The sequence below is a fragment of the Neovison vison genome, chromosome 6, assembly GCF_020171115.1.
Source record: "Neovison vison isolate M4711 chromosome 6, ASM_NN_V1, whole genome shotgun sequence".
Taxonomy (NCBI): domain Eukaryota; kingdom Metazoa; phylum Chordata; class Mammalia; order Carnivora; family Mustelidae; genus Neogale; species Neogale vison.
Window position 1 is genome coordinate 120,578,529 of NC_058096.1, and position 24,190 is coordinate 120,602,718.

The 24,190-nt window shown below is 43.4% G+C and overlaps 1 protein-coding gene across 21 annotated transcripts in view; it reads right to left on the bottom strand.

Moving 5' to 3' along the window:
- KALRN (kalirin RhoGEF kinase) overlaps window positions 1-24,190 on the bottom strand; it is a 661,720-nt gene that overhangs the window by 562,617 nt on the left and 74,913 nt on the right. The window lies entirely within an intron of this gene.

Sequence of the window (24,190 nt, forward strand, 5' to 3'; positions counted from 1 at the left end):
GAAGGAAGGAAGGAAGGAGGAAGGGTGGGGCAGGGGAGAGAGAGAAAGAAAGAAAGAAAAAAGGAAAGAAAGAGAAAGAAAGGAAGAAAGCAAATTCCCACACCAAATAAAGGAGTGGCAGATGGGACACAGAGAGAAGAAGGGACAATACTTCAGAGAAAAGGGTTTGGACACCCTAAAAGCAGGAACCAGGATCATTTTTCAAAGAGGTGGTGGTCTATCAGGGGAGAAACAGTATCTTCAGAGGCCAAGGCCTGGCCTAGTTTCCTGCCTCTGACCCACAGAACCCCCACAGAAGAATCTGGAACATGAAACAGGAAGAAAAGTCCCTGCAGAAATGGTTGCAAAGGAACAGGAAAAATAAAGGTGCCACACAGCTTTTCTCCTGTTCCCTGAGCAGTAATGCTAGGCCCTGATTCCCTCCCAGATGCTGCCAAGTCACCCTCTCCTGGCCCCATCACCCCTTCTCTTCCTTCCCCAAGTCCTGCCACGTGCAAAATAAGACCTCTGCCCAGGCTGGCCTGAAAAGAATGAGATATTTTCTCCTTGGCTCTGCATTTTCATTCAGCCTTATAATCTCAGGCCAGGCAAAAAGCCCGAAAGTGTTCATGCTACACCCCAGTGCTCACCTCCAGTATTGTCAACTGGCCCAGCAGCCAGACCCTGGGCCCCAGGAGTGCCGATGGAGCTGCCCTCACAACTCTTATGAAAACATGGCTGAAACCAGAACATGACCCATGTCTGGCTTTGCTCCTCAGTGCATGCTAGGCTGGGACTCTAATGGAGCAGAGGGAGGCAGGGGGGACAGGGCAATAGTAGTGTCTTTCAGCAGCACCTGGTCTTTGGCACTAATGATGCAAAGAGATACTGGGTAATCAAAATGATGGATAATCAATAACCCAGCATAATGGACATCATTGTTAGGAGACAACATGATTTTTCACAGCAGACTTATGAAGGACCTATTTGTTCAAAAATGAATCTGTCTTTCCTGAACACAAAGACGAGGAATGATAGAAAACAGCCACATGAAAAGAGAAAGTCAGCTCAGGATTTAAAATTGACCACATAACACACATATAGAAATAACTGAGAGTTAGCTGTATGAGAAAGAAACATAGGAAGTTAAAGTTGAGAAGAACATAAGACATCCAGTGTCCCATCTTACAGATGAGAAAACTAAGGCCCAAAGAAGTGAGGTGGTATCTCATGTCATATAGCCATTTGGTAGAAGAGCTGGAATTAGACCTGAATGTCTAAGCAGAACACTATTCATTCTGCCACCTTGGTCCAAAGGCATCCCCTTGGAATCTGTCTCCTAGACCCTCAGACCTCTTGGTAATGGCTGTGTCTGTAATCACCATATTTCCCTACACCCAAGTCACCCTTATGTACTACTGACTACCCTAGGTTGAATACCAAAATGATTCACGAATCACTGCCCAACTGTCTGAAGTCATAACATGGTCTTTGATGGCACCTCTTCATATGATTCAAATCAGTAGCTAGGATCAATGCCCTCACGTTCAAGTCTAACAATCATCTTGGTATTTGGGTGACTCTTGATTTTTCCTAAAACTCTTTGACATTGTACCTAATATGATGGTCACCAAACCCTGGGGGTTAAAGTTGAAGGAGGGATTGAAATGCCTATTTCATAAACTTCCTTGAGGAACTTACCTGTAAGTAAACAGCTGGCAAGAGGGGTAGAGAGACTATAACAGAAGCCTCCTGACTTCCAGGCCTGAGCTCTTTCCTGAGCAAGTTGAGAACAGGAGTCGGAAGCTAAAATTCACAAGAAGTGGGAGCACCGGGGTGGCTCAGGGGGTAAGCATACGACTCTTGATTTCAGCTCAGGCCATGATCTCAGGGGTAGTGAGATCCAGCACCATGCTGGGCTCTGCAATGGGTGCGGAGCTTGCTTAAGATTCTCTCTCTTCCTCTCCACACCCCCACCCACTTGCAGTGTGCTCACTCTCAAATAAATAAATAAGTAAATAAAAATTAAAAATAAAATTCACAAGAAGCTTCAGAGGCTGGTCCCCTAAGGACACTGATAACCTGTAGACAAACAGAAGATACCAGGGTCTGGGGCAAACCACCCAGTGTCATACTTCAGCAATACCTCCTTTTGCTTTCTTTTCTTTTGTATTAAAGTATAACTTGAACACAGTCAAGTATATAAATCATAAGAGAAGAGCTGGGTAAATCTTTGCACATGTATGTACCGATGCAACCACCATCCAGATGGTGATGTAGAGCATTTACAACTATCCAAAGGCTCCCTCATGCCCCCTTCCAACCAAGAGTAATCTTTATCCGACCCGTACCCCACAGACCAGGTTTCACTTGTTCCCAAACTTCATATAAATGAATGAGTGTAGTACATATACTTTCATATTTGGCTTGTTGGACGACATTCTGTTTGGAAGTTTCTTCTGTGCTGTTAGTGTGCCAGTAGGATGCTCTTTAACACTCTGTTATATGCTGTATAACACTCTGTTGCAACAATACACAATAATGTATTTATTCATTTAACTGCTTACAGAAACCTTCTGTTTCCAGTTTGATGTTGTTATGAATAAAGCTGATAGGAATGTTCTTATACATATTTTAATGAAGATAAACCCTCATATCTGTTGAGTATATCCAGGTGCAGAACTGTCAGGTCATGGGGTATACATAAATGTTTTTATAAATTTTTCCAAAGCAATTGCACCAATATACACTCCATTAGCAAAGAGAGTTCCTAGAACTCTGCGTCCCACCAGCACTTGGTATTATTGGTAAAGACTCTTTAAAGTCTCACAAGGTACCCCACGTCGAATTTCAGACAACAGACATCAGTCTTCAAGTAGCTCTTAAAAAAACTCTAACAATTTTACTTCTTGAACAGAGTAAACCACCTAATCTTCATCAGACCATACTGAGATGTGCAGAGAGATCTCTGCCCCTGATTTAAATATCTGGGGATTTCACTATCTCCTCCTTCCTGGGTAGATGTCACTAATGTATCAGCAAGCTATACCACCTACCTTTAATCTTTGTTCTAGGAAATATTCAAGATGGCCCAGTCAGAAACTTTAATTTACACACAATCACAAGTAAGTCCTGGTCTCAATGTGTATGGGCTTCTTTGCTGCTATAAGGCTATTTCTATCTTCTGAATGGTGAAGGCTGCCCCATAAATAAGCGAGTTATTACTCATTTCATTTTTTTTTATGTAGCTTGGCAAATGTTACTCAAACAATCTACACACTCTTAAAAAGCACATATTTTAGGTTACTGAGCTAGACATTCTGGAAGTCTCTAAAACAAAACAAAAACAAAACAAAAACAAAAACAACCAATCACCAGGCTTTCTTGAAGGGAGTAGGGCCCTAGGGTAAATCACATGGAATATTGTCACTGCCTTCTTCCTCTCACTTTACCCAGCAAAACTCTTTCCCAGATAAAATGAGGTCAAAACAAACATCAGCCACGGACTTTTCCCTTGCTTTTGGGGAAATCAAGTCTTAAGGGAATGAAAATGGAAAAGGGAAACAGTCCTGCATATAGGGCCATGGTGATAGAGTAAATGGGTGACTGAAGGTAATGACGATAATGCCTACTTTTCTCTTGGGACTTGGTCAAGCTCAATCTTATCCTTTCCTTCCCTGAGCTCTGCCCACCACCACCTTCCTTCTCTTCAGCTACTTTCTTTTGATGCCATTGCCCAAATGACTGAAGAGAAACATGTTATCCAGTTCACACTTTACCACCAAGTGTGGTGCCCAAGACATGACATATTCCCCAACTTTACAAAATATACCAAACTTAACGAACATCTCTGTGGTGATTGCTACATGTAAGAAGAAGTCACTGTGGACTGGTATGTGCAGGCAGAGTGGATGAGTCTCAAACTGCTCCTTAAAGTGGGTAAGAGTTAGCACAAAACAGTGGAGCCCTGGTAGAGAGCACTTTGCAAAGGACAAGAGTAAAAAGAAACATGGGATCTTTAGAGTCTGTATACAAGACAAGCCAAGCTTAAGTGGCTTTCCACACCACTGGGTTGCTGGGCCCTGACTCAGCTACCACTCCTGCAGATGGCCTGACTCCCTCATTAAAACAAAAGCTCTCGGGGCACCTGGGTGGCTCAGTGGGTTAAAGCCTCTGCTTTCGGCTCAGGTCCTGATCCCAGGACCCTGGGATTGAGCCCCGTCGGGCTCTCTGCTCAGCAGGGAGCCTGCTTCCTCCCCCTTCTCTCTCTGCCTACTTGTGATTTCTCTCTGTCAAATAAATAAAATCTTAAAAAACAAAAACAAAACAAAAAAAAACCCAAAAGCTCTCTGAGCACAGTGACTGAGAATTTTAGGCACTTGCTTAGAAACATTCTCACATGCGCAGACAGATGAGGCCATTCTATAGCCCTCGGTTTCTCAATTCATGGTTTCTGGATTGGCTCTCTAGATGTCAAGTGCAAGTGACAGAGAACAGCTCCCTGGCTTTTCAGGATTGAAAAGCTGATTCTGTCCCTGTGCAGCAGGGAAACCATGTTGACGGGGCAGCTAGCATTGGGGAATGAGGGATGGGACAAGGAACAAGGCATAGGAGAGTCAGACCCACAAAGTGATTCTAGACCCAGACCCTTTGGAACCAGTTGAAGAAGGCAGAGAGAGCATGTGAGTAGGGTCACAATACCATAGCCACCCACCCACATGAAGACACACTTCTTAGATTGCAATGCTCCCCTCCATCAAGCTTACTCTTTTTCCAGGTAGCTTTCTGGGGCCAAAATCAAGATTTATTAGGAATCTAAACTCTTAGTCCAATCTGAGGGACCACTGACTTCTTGTCACTTGGTTTAAATTTTCATTTGATTTTCCTTATACTGTCGCCTCATAAGGAATACCTTTCTTCTGGCTGGACCAAAAGTAAAACTACCACTATTCCATGGGTAAAACAGGATTGGGCAAGACTTCCATTCTCCCCTCAGGCTTCTGTCCTCATTACTGTTTGATAACTAAATAACCTTTGTAGGAAACCCATCTTTTTCAGAGACAAACATCTTTTAAGAAACAAAACAAAACAAAACAAAACAAAAAAAAAAACAAAAGAGGGGCAAGAAGTAGCCATCAGTTAAACAAACACAACATTAGTTGAAAGCACGGATTTCTCAACATTCCAGTCTTCTGGTTTCTCTGTTCATTAACTGATCTTACCCTGCTGATAAGTTTGACTACAGATATAATGAACAAATTGAGAGAAGTCAGAGTGGGACACATCAGTAAGTGCTGCTTGAGAGCAGAAAGTTGGCCTTATTCACTGCTGTCTTCCTAACACTTACCTTAGAGCTGCACACACACAAAAAGACTTACTAAATATTAATGGAGGGAATACATGAATGAAGAAAATAAATGAGTAATTTAAAACATTGTATATACATCAAAGGCAAAAATTCTTTTTTAAGTTATTTAAATTCCAGCTAATATACAGTGTAATCTTAGTTTCAGCTATACAATACAGTGATTCAACACTTCCATACATCACCCAGTGCTCATCACAACACGTGCACTCCTTAATCCCCCTCACCTATTTCACCCATTCCCCCCATCCACTTCCCTTCTGGTAACCATCAGTTTGTTCTCTATAGTTGAGTGTTTCTTGATTCGCCCCCTCCTTTTTCCCTTTGCTTCTTGGTTTTGTTTCTTAAATTCCACATATGAGTGAAATCATATGGTATTTGTGTTTCTCTGACTTGTTTCATTTAGCACAATATACTCTAGATCCAACGATTTTGTTGCAAATCGCAAGATTTCATTCTTTTTGATGGCTGAGAAATAAATAAATACATATATATATATACATACACACACACACCACATCTTCTTTATCCATTCATCAGTGGATGAACACTTGCACTGTTTCCATAGTTAGGCTATTGTTGATAATGCTGTTATAAACATCAGAGTGCATGTACCCCTTTGAATCTGTATTTTTTAATTCTTTGGGTAAATACCTAGTAGTGCAATTGCTGGCTCATAGGGTAGTTCTATTTTTAACTTTTTTGTGGAAACTCTATACTATTTTCCAGAGTGTCTGCACCAGTTTGCATTCCCACCAACCATGCATGAGAGTTCCCCTTTCTCTGCATCCTGGCCCAAAGGCATAAATTCTGAAAGCACACAAAATAACAGACAGGTTGTGCCTATAAAACTGTGGGATAAGAGTAACAAATGAAGCATAAGAGAAAGAAAACAAAATTAAGGACACAAGGATCAATCAAAAAGTCTAAAGCGTTGCCAAATAGACTGTGGTAATAAAAACTGCTGTCCTCAATTACCTGAATGACTTCAAGCACAAATGAAATTATATAGCTCTGTATTACTCATGAGGGCTGACCTAAGATCAACATACCTAAATTAGACAAAGTCAGGTTTCCATTACATAAAATCATTTACTAACAATTAGATCTGTCCAGTAATAAAATAAGTTGTCTTGTGGAGTCAGGAGCACCTTGTCATGGAAGACAGGATCATCACCAGTCAGAGATGGTCCACAGGCAATTCCTGCCTCAAGTGGAAGTTAGACTCGAAGGACACTAAGACTTCATCCATAACTAACATTCTACTAATTTAGAATGTGTGGTCACAGGGAATAGAGTGAAGCAAAGCAGACTTTCTGGAAGAGGAAAGTTTGGAGTCAGATTGGGAGGAGGTGACCCGGAACAGCAAGTTAGTCTAGTTACTACCATGAATCCTAGAGTTTAAGACCTAAAAAGCTCACTAAGGGGGAGAGGATTTTAAAAATCACCCAGAATAACTGTGTTATGTACACTTTAGGGCCCATGCTTATTATTCTCAGAACCATCTGTCTAGAGTAAATTGAGACCTTCCTAAACCAGCAGGGAATCCTAACCTGGATGGAACTGAAAAGAAAAATCTTACTAGATACTTAACAAGTGGATGCAACATGCAGAGGCCATGGAGTCTGAAATTAAAGGAAGCCAACAACAAGACAAGTCTAACCCACAAATCTGTAACCAATTTGAAATTTGTGAATGATGGCCTCTGAGCTGCCGCCATAAAAGCGCCCATCCTGGCAGCCTTGAACTTCATCATTATCGAAGCAGGGGTCGTTATTTTATGAATCCTATATTGTAGTTGAGCCAGACAGACAACAGCACCTTCTTTCATTTTGCTTGGATAACAGCCAAATACAAGTCACTTTACTATGACTTAAAGAGCATTGTGCCCATCTGTTCACAATTGATGGGAATCACTGAGGGGTGGAAAGTGCCAGGTACTCTTGGACAGCTCTGTGGAAGTGGGTCAGGGGTCTTCTTGGCGATTTGCCATGTGTCAACACTCCCTTCATCTAGGAACATATGGACTTGATGAAACTGTCACTTGGAGAGCATGGTACAACAGGGCTTGGGCCATTCCATTTCCATGAGAAAGTTTACCTAAGTTATAGCAAGGGAATAGCCTTTATATTCTGTGCTATATCACGAGAAATTCTTGTAAGCATTTAACTTTGTGTTATCTCTCTAGGGAGAATCTGGCTTTGGCCCTCAAAGGAAAAGGGAAAGTTGGGACTGGATGTCATTGCTGTCCACCATCTTGAGTTTAAAGCAGGGACATATATCATCACAAAGGAAAGGAGTGGCCAGGTGAGGTCCTGAGACGACAGACAGATGTCCATTGTCTGGACATTTCCTCCAGTGGGGGTAGGAGGCAGGAAGGCTCTCAAACATTTCTCATACATTTGAAACAGTCCAATGGTTGAATGAGAGAAACCTCACAAACAGTGGCTGGAAAAACAGTCTGGCTTATTTTTCAACATAATTTTCAATGAAAAATAGGGCACGTATTGCATAGAGCACTGGGTGTGGTACATACATACACAATGAGTTTTGGAACACTGAAAAAAAATAAAATAAAATTTCAAAAAAATAAAAAATAGAAGTACACGAATACTTTAAAAAAACAAGGGCACTTACTGGAAAATCCTTCTGATGTCTGTCTTTTCAAGTACAGAAATTTTCACTTATGATTTATTTAAAAAGAGATGAGAATCATTCATTTTAGCCCGGCAAAAGTAAGGAAGTCTCTCTTAAGTCTCAGCCAGGAATTCCCCAAACCATCATCCTCTTTTATTCCATCTTTCTATAGTGAACATCAAGGTTAGCCATGAAGGCAGAAGAGATGTCACTGAAGGGTACTGGAGTCAACTGGGAGCATTGGTAGATGAGATGTTTGGTGTCTTGGTACAAGCTGGCAGGGTATCTCCTTTTTCTCCACACCTACCTTACATAGACAGAGTCAAATCAAGATGGGGCAACCAACTCATGGAGCCACCATGGCTGCAAGTAGCACAGCCTGGTCCCTGATGGCCTAAGTGCAGCTCATCCAAATTCTTGACATCTTTTCTCTCCTCCTAAGTATTTCCCTGCTTGCACTATGTTGAAAGCATTTCTAGGAAAAGGGGATTATGTTGTAATTTAAAAAGAAATGTTTGTTTTTCTCCTGATTTCAATTATTCAGACCCTCAGTGCCCTTGATTTCCCCCAACCTCCCTTGCACGCCCAGGAATAAAGAACAGCGGGCTTGAATACTGATGTCTACCAGCATTGCCAGGAACACAACATGCAGCCCTCTGCCCACCGTACTCATGGCTTCTCCTTTGCATGACAGCTCAAGGTCACCTGCTCCTGGAACTCTTGCTTACTCACTACACTGGCTCTGACCTTGTGCCTCCCTCTTCACTAGATCAGCATCTTTGAGTCATGTCATGCATATTTGTTTATTCTCATGATTAGGAACTGACAACATGAAATAACAGAACAAAGGAAGAGGCCCTGAATTCAAGGCTTGGCTTCTTCTTGCTAGCTGGGCCACTTTAAGCAAACTCTCTTAACCTGTTTGAGCTTCAGTGTCCTCATCTGGAAAAGGGTGATGATAATCATTGCCCTACCTACCTCAGAAGGCTATTATGGATTTCAAATGAGGTAACAAATAGGAAAGCTTTTTGTACGCTGTGAAGAGTCTGCTTCTGCTGGTGGTCGTGCAAAGACTCTATCTGGGCCTTACACTTCCAGCGTCTGAGATAGGGTTGTGCCTCTCTGCAGGTTCAGCACAGATTTGACTTAAACACCCCTGAGTCCTCTCCTTGTCCCTGCAGTACTAAATACAGACCCTCCCCCTAGCTTTACCATGTGTGCTCAGAAGTAAAGTTTCCATGCATATCATTACAGAGAGGCCCACTGAGAACGATCTTACATTCTGGTCTCGTGCATTCCCACACATGAGACATGATGGCAGATCTAGCCCTCAGAACCTGCTTAAGGACACAGTAGCAGCAGCAGAGTGGTGGCAAGCCTCCTCTAGCAACACCGGCCACATTGGGACATCCAGTCCCACTTCCCAAAAGATAAGTCATCGCCATGACACCAGGAATGTTTTCCCCTTCTCCTGAGCTCCACCACCTGCAGAACTTCCATTACAAGCACTGCAGCCAAACTGCCTGGCACCACTCACCTCACCATTTGGCAAGCTTAACAGTCCACAGTTCTCTCATGGGGACTTATTTTTAGAGTCATAACTAAAATCTCTGACTGCTGCACAGAAAGCACCTGGGAAACCAAAGAGAGAAGGATGCTACATGACATCTGAAGCTGCCACTTGCCCATCTTCCCTGCAGCAGTGTGCTGCCGGTCTCCTGCCTTCTTCCCGGGGTGTCTGTGAGCAGGTCTGCCTGTGATGAGGAGCACTTACAGTGACAGTCACTCGCTCTAAAACTTCAACAGCAGACACCTAGAAGCAGTTCCTTTGCTTTACAACGAAGCAAATTCAATAATTAATGGCCTTTTTGGAGAATTTCAATCCACAATCTCATTCAACAGGGCTTCAAAGGCATCCCCAAACTACAGAAATGCTGCAGGTAAAAATAAATTACTATTTCTTGCACTTTACTTTGTGGGCCCCCGAGTCAACCTTTTCTTAATGGTCTGATAAAGAAGGTAAGAAATGGCTGAGTGTTCCTGAGTGACGTTTACAATATTTTATAAACAGGAAAGAGAAATCAATGTCAGAGTGCTATGCAGGTGGCAGTGACTTCTCCCAAAAAACCTGAAATGCCCTCCCCAGGACCACCCAAATTCTATCATGTTTTAAATACATCACTCAAACTGGACTTCCTCCATAAGGCTTTCTCTGATCACTGCAGACTGGCAAAATTCATCCATTCATTCAGTATTTATTTATTGAGCATTATATGTACCAGGCACTGTGCTGGCTCCTAGGGAGAGATCAATCTAAACAGTCAAAATATTTGTCTGGTGGCTCTGTCCTCTGATCTACTAATAGAAGTAATGTGTAGATACCGGCATTAAACACAGGCTTTCGGGGCGCCTGGGTGGCTCAGTGGCTTAAAGCCTCTGCCTTCAGCTCAGGTCATGATCCCAGGGTCCTGGGATCAAGTCCCACATCCGGCTCTCTACTCAGCGGAAAGCCTGCTTCCCTCTCTCTCTCTGCCTGCTTCTCTGCCTACTTGTGATCCCTCTCTCTGTCAAATAAATAAATTAAATTTAAAAAAAAAATAAATAAACACAGGCTTTCACAAAGAGCATTTTTCCTGGAACTCCTATTATTCTTGACTTTATAATATAATTATGAACATGTCTTTTTAAGCAGCTTGAGGGTAAAAGCATTTCTGATTTCTTCATGGTCTGCTAAGAGAAAATGCTGCATAAATAAACATTGAATGAACACTTATCTAATTATGTGATATAGCTAGATCAATAGATAGATCTATATGTGTGTGTTTAATTTCCCCCTCTATCTTGCAAGTTTCTCCAAAGACAAGAATCTCTCTGTTAATATTTCTGTATCTTCTGCAGCATCCACCCCAGGGCTGGGACATGGCTCATTCTCAGTACATACTTAGTTGAATTCAGTAATTCCACTAGCAGTGGGGGGTTCCCCTTTCATGCCAATCCTGTTAATCATACCCTAGATTTAGAAAATGGGAAGCCCAAGGCCAAGGAAAACAATATAGTCAGCTCTAGTTACCTACATTCCCCCAACATGCTGGCTAAGCTTTCTCCCAGACTCGAGCACTATGTTTGTGAGGAAGGAATAAAGTCATTTTTCATCCAGAAGGACTGACATAAGCCACCTGTGCATTCCAAGAAGAAAACCAGAACAAACTTGGAGCCGCACACCCGACTTTAGACAGCAAGACCACCCATGGAAACATCCATCATGTGACCCACACAGGATCTGCCTGCCAAGAGATCATGAACCCAGGAGTCAGGGCCACACACCCTGTCAGGGGTACAGCTTCAGCCAAAGCCTGGCCAGAAAGGCCAGAGACCAAGGGTATCCTCATTGCCCCATGGACACAAGCTTGCTATCTTTTGGCCCAGTCTCTCAAAATCCATCTCTTAGAATAGCCAGCTCTGCTCTCATCACCCTTACGGGATGCCACAGCTGATGAAGTCAGTAGCTCGAGCTGACATCTGCAGGGAGATGGACTGATATCCTTTACTAGCCTGGGTGAAATCCTGTGAGATGATGATGCTCTCCTAACCCCCAAAGGCATCTGTGAGTCCTACCACCTATCCCACCAATGAGTACATGACTAGCACTGGCTGAGCACACTCAGCCAGCACACCAGGAATGGCATCAGAACATCTGTGTGTCACCTACAAGGGCATTAACCCAAATCAGAGAGTTCTAAGTTCTAGACATACTCATAGGATATCTCAGAATTTAACATTTGAAAGTCCGAGGCATTTATACTAAAGCCCATCCTCCTCGTTCCCCAAATTAGAAAGTACCCCAGGACCTTCAAAATCAACATAAATGATCAAAAATTAAATTCCCTTTTCTATCCCAGCCATAACGCAAGACTTTGCTTCCAGATCTGAGCAGTCCGACTCCTGCTCGTTTGGGGTCAGCCTATAAGCACTCCTGCCTCCTTACCCATCTTCATGACCCCGGTGGATCCTGAGGAAGCTGCTCTTGGAAATCAGCAATGACATTTAGTCATGCAAAGCAGTGAGCTGACTTCATTTTTCTCAATAAATATTTCATTGAGATTCAGAGAAATAAGAGAAACCTTATTCATGAGATTTATGTTTGTCTTAATGATTCACAGCATAATTTATTCCAATTAAATATTTATTTTAATACCCTCTTAAGTCTGAAAACTTCTGCCCATTCATCAGTGAGTCTTTGTATCATCAATCCCCTCACAGATATGGAGACATGAGGAATAACCTCGTTCTTCCCCAAAGGGGAAGTTTTTCCTTTCCAGCCCCCTCTGAACCAGGAGCCTGAGCCATGCCTGATTTGCCCCTGACACATCCCCTGGGGCCCTGTGGGTCAGTCTCCATTCTCTGCTGCCTGTTACTTACTTGTTCTCAACCCCATCGACATCCTCAAAGCTCATCCTGCTCAGATACCTCTCTCAGACACAAAGTCCCAAGAAACTCTGTAGAACAAGGCAGGGGTGAGAAGAGTGCCGGGCACGGTGGGTACAGTAAAAAGGAGACAGGAATCCCAGTAAGGAGCTATGAGTTCCAATTCCAATGTCACCACCTCTGGCCATTTCCCACTCGTACTGGAAATACCCTGTCGGAAGAATCAAATGAGATGATGGAGGAGCTTTACAAACTGTAAACAACGATAGCTACCTCCCAGTGGTGTCGTAACGAATGAAAGATACATTTCTGGTATTCAGGACAAACCTGGTATATAATATATGCTCAAAGAAGACACAGTTATTAAAAAAAGAGAAACAAAATTTGTTTCAAAAAAATGAAATTTGTTTACTTTTATTAGAGTTCCATAACTAAACAGGCCTCACCGCCCAACTTGTTTGCATGTGGCCCAAGTAGGTGTTCCTATTACTCCCATACAGAGCTGCACAGAACTCTTAGTAATATCCAGAACTGTGTTGAGGCAGAGAGTTTCTCTGTGTGTGTGTGTGTGTGTGTGTGTGTGTGTGTGTCTTGCTCCTTCAACTGTTCATATTTACACACATCTTCAGAGTCTCCTCAGAAAACTCCCCCTCAGAGACGGCATAATCCCCACTCCGCTGCTAAAACTTCCCTGGATCTGAAGAGGAACTCCTCCTGTGTCCTTCATGGGGAGAAGTCTCTGCCCCTCCCACCCTCTTGGCCCCAAGAGCAGCCCCCATCAAGTGGCAGCCAGGCCGTCTGCCATCTGTAGTCCCTCTGGCCTGACCCCAGCTGAGAGCTCACCACTTAGCCTCCCTGAAATCTGGCTCCTGGCACAGATGGAAGTGTCTCTCGCATCCCCATGGAATGTTGCTTGGATCCACCAAGTACAGCAGTCACTCTCAGGAACAGCACTCTTCTCTGCCTCCCTCCATACCACCCTCAGGGAGGCTTCCTGGGTGACACCTGAGAAGAGGTGGGAAGGTTCCCAAGGCAGCTTGAAATCCAAAGAGATTTTACCTTCCACATTAATTAAATGTCATTTCTAAAAATTTTAAATCCCTGGCACTGTGAAGAAGATTTACTATGCCAAAGCAGAAAGGGCTTCCAAAAAGCAATTATAAAAGCTTTTAAGTTAATAATGGCTTTGTACCTTGTACTACTAGAGCTAATTTCATTATCTGAGAAACTAAAAACTGATGTTCAGTTAACTTGGTGAATGCCCCAATCAATAGCTCCTGAAGGAACAATCCTCTACCACCACACCATGCTAAGTGTTTCTCTCCTCCAGGAAGCCGTCCCAGAACACTCCCACCACGTCTGAGTCATCCATTCACTCTAGACACCACCCACTTCACTCCACACTCACACCCCCACACACACAGCCTGTTCCTCTACTTCTTCCGGAGCCAAGGAATCTTAAATTAACACCAGGGTGCATTATTTTCACACTCATTAAAGGATTAGCTGAAGTTTATTAGCCCAAAAGAATGAATGAACTATTCTGGGTGCCAAGGCATTGCCAAGGTAAGAGAAGTTTTGGGCAGACAGCACTTTCCCAGTACCTTTCAAATCACACCAATTCTGCCTTTCCCAGAGATGATGCTTAAGAAATGTTTTAATTATTAAAATAATCAAATAATTTGCTGATTCTTTCCCTACCACATGCTCAAGGGGAAAAAACCCCAATGTTTTCCTTTTTCATAAGAGAGATTTCCAGTACAGACCCACCCCCCAGCAGCTCAACTTGTCCACACACTGACCAGTACCCTCCTCTCTCCCTCTGAGCTACTGCAGGTCAGAATGAAGCTTGCAATGTCTGAAATCTGATCTTCCATCTGCCACTTGATCTTCCATCTGTCACTTCTCCAGTTCGGCAGGGGGCTGGGGGCTGGAAGATACAGAGAGGTCTCCAGGGATCCAGTTGGCAATGAGCACATGTTAACTTGGACATCAAACGGGATAGAGGTAACTCTGCTTCAAAGCAAGAAAAGGCCAATGGTCATAGCCAAATATATTTTCATGGCCAGAGGAGACCCCAAGATGTCACTGAACAGTCCCACACCTCATTCTTCCTCCAGGCATCTAGGGTATAGGCATTCTCATCCCAGTGTCCAGAGGGAGGAGAGAAAGAACGTGAGGTTTAGAATAAGAAAACCTAGGTTAGAATCCATTATACATGCTCAATGACTTGGGCAAGTCACATAACTTTATTGAGTCTCAGTTTTCTCATCTGTAAAATAGGGACAGTACTATTGCAAAGTCTGAGATAAGCACCTAGGACAGTTCCTGGCACATAAGAAGTACATAATCCAAGTCCAAAAACTAAACTGCAACACAACTATTATCAACGGGCCATTTTCTCTGAATTATTTTTCCAGTAGAAAGACTTGATTTTTATTGTGTGTCTATACTATTTTTGCTGGCCCTTGCATGACTAATCAAAAGCTACAGAGAGACCACCAGCTGGAATGGAAGATGCAGGCTCTACTTATGGCCAGAGAGAAGCTATTTGTCGAAAAGAGGGATGAAAGCTGAGCCTTCCCCTCATGAATACAGTGTCCAGGCCAACTAAGCTAACAGCACGATAAGGATATTTTAAAGCATCACAGTCACCGAAAGTTAAATCTGCATCATAACCTTCATTTGGATACAGAAGTTTTAAACCACCAAATTTGTTTTCTCCGTAGACCACATCCTGGCAAATGGATTTTTCTTTAAAAATGCAACCCCATCTTTGTTGACAATCCTGTCTTCCACACTGAGAAATATTCCTGGAACCAGGGTCTGTTTCTGGAAACCGATTTAAATTTATGAAGCTGCTTGTATTTATGATAAAATGGAAGCAAATCTGGCTGAAGCAAAGACCTACATTCCAGGGATAACTGACCATTCATTTATTAGTTGCTGCCCCTAGTTAATACCCAAACAACAAGCTACCCCTTGCTCAACCTCCCTGCAGGAACCCCGGGTCATTCAGAAGCACAGGGAAGGAGCTGAAAAAGTAGGGGAAGCAAACACTATTAAATCAAGGGACACACCCTCTACAGCCAAGGTCAACACCCAGGAGGGGCAGCAGGCCTTGGACAGTGGCGGAAGGACTCCACCCACACAGCCCTTTGAACAGAAGCTCTCTTCCAACTGGAGGCATAGAGCTGCTAATCTGACGCACACCCAAAACAGAGATGTGGGTAAAAATAAAATTACGACTGCTCCCGTGAGAAAGCCAGGAAGAGAACATATTGAAACAATCATAGCCTGAAGCCCTGCCCAACACCAATGCTACTAAGTGACCTCAGCCAGGGATAGGAGAGGATTGGTCAAGTTACTTTCCTTGCTTGAAATCTCCCAATAGCTGCCCATAAACTACTAAATAAAATCCTAAAACTCTATTGTGGAACATAAAGCCCACTCAGCCAAACTTTCCGGCTTTCTTTCTTATTGTCCCAAACCCCCTGTACACAGGCTCACGATGAGCATACACATACAACTTCCACATCAAAACCATTTCCCAAACTCACCAAACCCTCCCACCCTGTATCTTTCCTCTGCAGCTCTCCACCAACTCCAAAAGTGCAGATTTTACCCATCTTCAAGGCCTTTCAAGGCCAAATTTACAGCTGGAATTCTCTTCTCTGCTCCACAGCATTTTCCAACTAAATAATCCTTTCCCTTTGCTGTCATTTCCATCAAGACAAAGACTGCCTGTCTTATTCACTATCAGAATAGTACCTCCATAGAACAGGTATTCAATAAAAATCTGCCAATTTAAGAAGTACCTCAATGCCAAGATGTTTCTTCTGTAACTTGAGTTTTCGAGCCCTCACCAGACAAGGTGTCCCCTTAGCAGAGGCAGCCCCGGTATGGTATGGGCTTGATTTCCTTTCTCAGCCCTGGGAAGATCTGATCCCATGAAGCCCTGCTCACATCTGCCTGTGCTCAGCGAACACTCCGCTGGCCACGCTAGCCACCTCTTTTCCCGCTCTGGCTGCCCGCTGCTGCTGGAACGTGCTGAAGGTGCCCTCTCTGAGGGTGCCAGCAGCCCACCCACAGTGCTGCTCCAGCGCTCTCACACCCCTAGCACTCCAAGTGCTGGACCACCTAAGTTCCCCAGAGTCCCTGCCGCCCTGGGACCAAGCCCTGATGGAAGTGAAGCCATTCTTTCCCACTCTGTGTTCGCAAGATGGCATCGTCTGTACCCGTATGTCACACAGGGTCTTCCTGAGAACAGTTCCTTCGACTTCTGCACAGCACTACTCTCCTGAGGGCTCAGATGCCATGCCATGGGCTTGGGGCTGGCTTTGGATGAACACCTGGGAAAGAGAGAACATGGTCTCTCCAAAACCCATTTTCTCCTTACGCCCATTCAAAGCCATCATATAAATAGGACCCACAGGCTGAATGACTCTGATGAAACAGCCAGGACAGGTCCAGTGGCCACAGTGGCCACAGGGTAGATGACGCTACAATCCTTTGCCTCTGACATGATCTCTCACCCAATCCGCTGCTCAAGCCTCATCCCTCACAGCCTCTGTTTGAGGGCTCACCAAAAGCTGACCATTACTACTGCCTGGCCTATTTAGAAAGCAAAGCCCTTCCTCTGCCTTCCTCTTCCTTCCACGTTTCTGCCAGGGCCTACCCTACCCTTTGGGCACCTCCGAGGACCAGCTGCTGCAGCCCCTCCCTCTCGGCACCAAGACAGGCATTCGCCTTGCTTTCGGCTCCTTCTCTCCTCAAGTGGTCGATAAGAATGGATTTCAGCGGATACTGCCCAGGGCCTGAAGATTTATCAATGCACAGGCAGTCTAATGACTGCCAATTAGTGTGTCCATTATTCTGGGCTGGGTCAGAGAGCCCTTAATCTACTTAATGGAGAAGGAACTCTGGCGAGGCGGGAAGCACCTTGAGCTGCTGGTGGACTGAGCCAGCAGGAGGCAACAGGGTGACTGCTCCTCAGAGGGTAGCCCAGCTCAGCTGCCTGGGAGGTAGCCTCAAGGGGACCAGGCAGGGCCTTAAAAGGAGATACTGGTGGATGACTCCACTCCTGTAGGAAACATCCCACTCACAAGGTAAAGAGGGAAGCCTGAGGCTGAAGTTTCCCCCAAGGCCTCCAGCCAAACTTCAGGGCAAGTGCAGAATGGGCTTTGGTTCCCTCCTTCACATCCAACTCTCAGATGCCTCTTCTCAAAGTGCCAGGACTCAGCCCTCCTGGCCCATTCTCTGTCCCCACTCCTTTGGGACCTGCCCCACCCTGAGGCCTCCAGGCCTTAGATCCCATCCTGAACATTCCACTATCCCCTTCTCACCCAAAAGTTTGATGTTAGGCAATAAGGGTTAAGAATTAATAGCTAACATTTATTGGGCTTTTTACATGCATGACATCCCTTCACTCATACAATAACACTATGAGATAAATACTGCTATCATAAGCATCTTATAAACAGGGAAACTGAAACCTAGAGAGGTGCCCAGCATTAAAGAGCAGAGTGGTGGAGGTGAGCTAATCCAAGCCATTTTGATCCCAAAGCTTCCTAACACTGAACCATTCTGCACACTGCCTAAATAGTAAGTCAAACAGCAAAATAAGCCTACCATTTGCACAATACTACCCAACTTTAGTAAGTTTTAGGTTTTTCTTTGGTTTTTAAAGGAGCATGGTCATGCAAATCAATAGCTTTAACTGATAGAGTTTAAGGACAGTGTGGAGGTGAAACTACATGTAGTTTTCAACTCATTTTCATTCCACATGAAACTACCTCCCCAAACCCAGCTGTACTCATCTGCCAACGACAAAAATATCACTCCATGCACACTTTAAACCTGCTTGGCACACCTTTTTGTGTATCTTCTTTGAGGGACTTCCAAGAGCTAGCAACCTGTGGCAAGTGATGCGCTGAGGAGGGGAACTTCAAAGATGAGGTCAAGCCATAGACATGGGATATGGAAAAGAGAGGGAGGGGAGATAGATTCTGAATTTATAGAAGGTACTGGTTCAGGAATTGGACCTCTTCTTCTCAGGTGAAAACTGTGGAGAGTCCAGTTGGGCACAAGGAATAAATGTCCCTCCCTCTGGGGCCTTTGATATCAAAGAAAGGATGTGGAGCCCACCTGGTATTCCAAGACCGAGAGTAAGCCAGTCCTCAGGAAAGGCTGTCTTTGGTACTCTCACACCTCACCTCTGTGACTCCAACTCTGCTCCTAGGTAACAAGGGCAGGTATATTAGAGCAAGGACAGCCTTCTAGCCCTTCTGGAGAAGTGATCCTGTGTTCCCAAGGTCTGTGAGGATTCTTAAACCTTGACATGATCCTTCTTCTACCAGGAACACTTGCAAAGACCCAGCTCACCCAGGGGAGCCATATGACTCCATCAGATAGATTAGTTTTTAGGCAATATACATTTATAGAAGTAATTTATAGTGTGATTAAATATTATGAATAAATTTCCAATAAGGGCATTCTATCTACTATAGAATTTTGTTTTTTTAGTATTTTTGATTTAATAAATTTTTATCACAGGCCATATCATTTTTTTTTAAGTTACAAAATGAGTTTTTAAAGGACATGCCCTAAGTACTTCTGAGTCTTTCCATTACCATTTGGCTCTATGTTTTTCTGCCTCATTCAGAGCATGTAGGTCCCTAACTAACCCAAGAAATATGTCTGCAAGTCTTAATCCTTAACTCCAGCTGAGCGTAGAGAATTGCCCACTCAGTAGCAACCCGTCTCTTCCTTGCTTATGGAACCTAGATTTCATTTCGGAATCAGCATCTATGGGCCTTAGAAGAAGTAGAGACCCTCCCAGCACCACAGCGTAAATGTTAATTATGTTATACCAATCATGAAAATTATATCCCCTTCCCAGTGACTTGCTTAGGAATTGGTGGTAAAATCATGTACTTTGAAACATGAGGAAAACTCTCCCAAGGGACATCTGGGATAAGTTTTCTTGCTCTTAAAAAGATCTATGTGAGGGGCACCTGCGTGGTTCAGTGGGGGTGTCTGCCTTCGGCTCAGGTCATGCTCTTGGGGTCCTGGGATCGAGCCCCATGTTGGGCTCTCTGTTCAATAGGGAGTCTGCTTTGCCCTCTCACTCTCCCTCTCTGCTCTTCATCTCTCTCTCTCTCTCAAGTGAATAAATAAAATCTTTAAAAAAAAAAAAAAGACCTACATAGATACATGCACGAAAACCAGGCTTTTTCAGTTGTTGTCATTTCTCCATGTGACATGTGGCACTGTGGCAGCCATTTTGGAATTATAAGGAATGAGGAATACAAAGAACTGGGGTTCTGGGATCTCCATTTTTGTAATGGCAGGCTGAGAAATTAGGAGCAACCCTCCCACTAAAGACAATCGTTTTTTTTTTTTTCAATCTTTCTAAAAGCATTAAAGAGCTAAGAAAATAAGAAAGAATTACTAGGCCAAAACCTAGGAGAAGAAGAGACTCCAAAGAGGTAGGTCCAAAACACAAAGCAGCATTTGCCCTCAGAACATCGGTCAATCTGCAAGAAATTGTGACAAAACTAGCTATGCTTTTGACAGCCAGTATGGGAAAGGGGAGAAAAATAAAAATTCTGGGTTCTTAAGGCAGGGACTCTGATAAAAAATACTCCACTCTAAGCTGGGCTTCCTCCCAGAGAGGGCTTCACCCTTAAGGTAAAGATAAACAAGAAATAAACCAGCTCTCATGGAAACTTGAAACACAGCTACATATTATCTGTGTCCAGGGATCCCCAAGCATTTAAGCATTGGTTTAAGGTGGAATTGGACTGGTAGTATTTGTAGGTGTCTGGCAAAAGAAAAATGATCATTGCAGGAGAAAATTAGCATTCCAAGCTTCAACTTATTATCATAAAATAGTTTTCAAAAATAATGACCAGGGCACAATCAAAGATAGCACAAGGGGAAAAGACACCATGAGCAAGAATCATCAGAAGCAGCAGACTCTAGAAAAACACCCACAAAGACTCCAGATACTGGAACTATCCAACTAGAGACTATAAAGCAAATATACTCACAATGTTCAGAGAAACAAAAGACAGACTTTAAAGTTTAAAGAAAACTTGGGAAAAAGGTGATTTGAAAAAGAATTAAACAGGGATTCCAGCACTGGAAAATACAATACTTGAAATTAAGAAGTCAATGAATAAATTTAATTGCAGATTAGACTTAGCTAATTAGAAAATTAATAAACTGGAAGATAAATCAGAGGAAACTAGGACACACCAAGGTGAGATAAAATATGAAAAATACAGAAGTAATGATAAGAAATATAGAAGATACAGTGAGAAATTTCAACTTCAATCAATTTCAAAATGGATTCAAATTCAAGAAATTTCTATCATGTGGTATCCCAAAAGGAGAAAAGAGAAAGAACAAAGATAATGACTGAGAATTTTTCCAGAAGTGGTGAAACACAACAATCTATAGACGGAAAAATTCTAATGAACTCAAGATGACTAAATAAGAATCTGGTGATGATATTGACCGTCTTGAACAGCCTACCTTCTGAACTTTTTGTTAAGAGAAGCAGGAGAAGAAGCAGGAAAAGAGAAGCGAGTGAAGTATTTATTGTTTCAGCTATCCTGAGTTTCGGTTTAGCTTATCTGAGGTCAAAAGCATCCTAAAGGTTATTCATAGTGATAAAAGTAGCCACCATTTATCTACCGTATATTGAATGACGACTACGTGGCAAGTATTGCATATGGATTTCTGTTCAGTGTAATTCCTCACAAAGTCTTAAAAAGTAGTAATACATCAGTCAATACAAGCATGGTAGACTATGGATACCAGCCACCTCAAAATCTCAGAAGTTTAACAGAAAGATGATTATTGCTTGTTTGTTCTACATGTTCAATGTGCTTCAACAGAGGGCTCTGCTCCCAGGTATTCAGCGTCACAGGATGATAGAGACTTTATCCTAAAATAGCTTCTATAGTCAGTGAAACAGTGGGCAAATGAAGCAAATAGTATATTGGCTTTTAAAGCTTCCATTTGGAAGTGAAACACATGGCTGAAGGTATGGGGAAGTACAATGTTACTGTGTGTTCATAAGGTGGAGAACTAGAAATACTAGTGAATACTAACAACTACTATAGATAGATATTACCTTAATTCTTCAAGTGAGGAAGGTAAAGCTGAGAGAGGTATTTAATGCTGGTTAGACAGGAGTTCACAATGCACTCTTTAACATCTTCCTGAAGGTGATATTATGGACATGACTATTTGCCCTTTGGTGAGGGGGTTAGTAAGAAGAAAAATGAAGCAGTGATATGATCTCTAAGGAATCAGAGTGCCTAGCTGGGTTTCCTCACAGTCTATCATAGAATCACTATCCTCAGGGGTACAGTATGGGATCAAGGCAGCTGGTGATGGGGTGGGAGGAATATTCTAGTCCTTCGCTTGTTCCTTATGCTAAGTAGGTCTTTCCCAACATGAATAAAACTGGACTGCAACTGGCCAGAGAAAGAGTATATACACATATACTAAGGGTTCCCACTACCTTATATATTCCAGGTGTTCAAGATGTGGTTAAGAGGGGGGGGAAAAGCCCACGTAATCAAGTTGGCCATGCCAAGTTTCTTAACTTTGATCTCTGCAGATTCAGAAAGCTGGTCAAGGCAAAGGAGATGTAAACTGAGAAAGCTCTTAACCCATCATGCCCAAACACAGGAGAAGGGACCACCTTGTTCTCTTAGATCCTCAAGGCCTTCATATGACATGGATTTTCCAGCCTGTAATGTGCAGAACACTCCCCACCTCCTCCCATTCCTACTGACGACACATGAACCCCCCTCCCCCAGTATCCCACCTCTATTGGCAGGCTCTCTCGGCTGCCCTTCCTGCTACACATGTCCTGCCTCTGCCAGCCCTGTCTAGCCTCCTGCAGACACAGCAGCAGCTGTCTGAAATTCTCTCCCTGTGGCAAGGAAGGAGTCAATACCGGGGTTCTTATTTATTTATGTGTGGGTTTATTCCTTCCCAGGGATGAGGCAGTGGTTAAGGGGAAGAGGAGGGAGGAGGCACAGGGAGGGAGGGCCCAGAAAAGAAGCTGTGGTGGGCTAGAGATTGGCAGAAGAAATGTCTCTATAATTTGAACTGCTTTCCAACCACACTGTCTCTAACTGAGCCCCCTGGGGTGAAAGGTCTGTGTTTTACTGGGGATGAGAGTTTATAACCTTAATTATGCCTCGAAGCATTTGGCTGTGTTCATCCTGAAACTTCGAGCAAGGGAAAAAAAAAATGTGGTTTCCATTACAGTGTCACTGAGGGACTTGTACTGGGGTTGGGATCATTAAAATGAAAACACTGATGAGTAAGCCATGGCATTTTGTCTCCAAGACTTACGTCCTTCCTCCACCCCTAGTCCTGTACTTTATTTTGAGACAGGCTTAAAATAGTCTATAAAATATGGATCTCATTATCCCATCTAACAGATTTCATTTGGCATGAATGTAGATTAAAAGCCCCATGCCAATTCTTCCTCCTAGCCTGGGTTTATAAGGGAGACACTCCTCTGCTTTGCTCTGGGCTGGTTTCTTTGGAGTCCTTTCTGCAATAGACCAGGCGAGCCAGGAGGTGCCACTTCCAACTCCACTCAGCTTATTTTTCATGGTAATAACAAGGGAGGATGGAGAAAGAAATACAGTCTGTTTTGGGGGCTGCTTAGAAATTTTGCCTGGGGTCTTAAGAAGCTAGATCCAGTCTAGACAACCCTCAAACCCATGAATTCTCCAGCCTGCCCATTCTTTCACATCCAATGACTTTGTCAGGGACACTGAGCTCGTGAAAGGGGGAGGGACTGGGTTGAAACCACAGGGAAATATAACGGAGAGAGGCCTTGTCTAGGAGTTTCTGTTTCCTGGCTTCATGGGCAGGCTCAGCCTTAACTAAGTACAGAGCTCCAGGAACTGAAACCCTCTCTTCGGGCTCAGTTTCCTCATCTCTTAACTGAGAAGTCTCTTACAATTCTGTCTCTTCTTTTGCTGAGGGTACGATTATGGAGGTAAAGAGAATGAGGAACAAAAACCTCTTCTTACTTACCACTGATCTTGTTTGGCCCAATACTGTATCTTGAACCAGTAAATTCACTTTTTATCTGATAAAGCTCCAGACTTCTTTGATTACACCTTGCCTCTGAATCACCAGAGTGTTTGCACTGCATTTTCTATCACCCAGAATGCCCTTTTCCCTTGCTCTACCCAAATCCTTAAAAATCCAAATACTCACAAGGACAGTGTGTTTAATAGGAAGTATGTGCTGATGGCTTGATTTATGTCTTTACTGCATTCCATGCACAGGTGTCATCTCTTCTCCAAGAGTTTCCCACAAGGCCCAGCACAGAGTTTTGTATAAGAGGAGGGACTGATCTCTAGATTTCACTGGCAGGCTTATGGCTCTCCACTCATTTATTATCCCCTCTAAGCCGGTCAGTGGCAGAGTAGACAGATGATCGGCCTTCCTGGCACCTCACCCCTGTACTTTCTAGTTATAGGCTCTCTCTGAGTCCCCTCAGTTATCTCATCTATGCAATGAAAATAACACCACCTACATCACAGTGCTGTTGGAGGCTTGAATGAAGCAGATAAGGACCTCTCCGAGGTCTTGACCCAACCCACCTCACCCGTCTCAGCCCATGACATTGCCCACTCTTCTGCTAAGAATATCAAGGCCACCTGAACTGCATTTCCTCTTTCTTCTTCTTCATCTTCTTCTTCTTCTTTCTACTTAAAAATAGCTTTCTAAGCA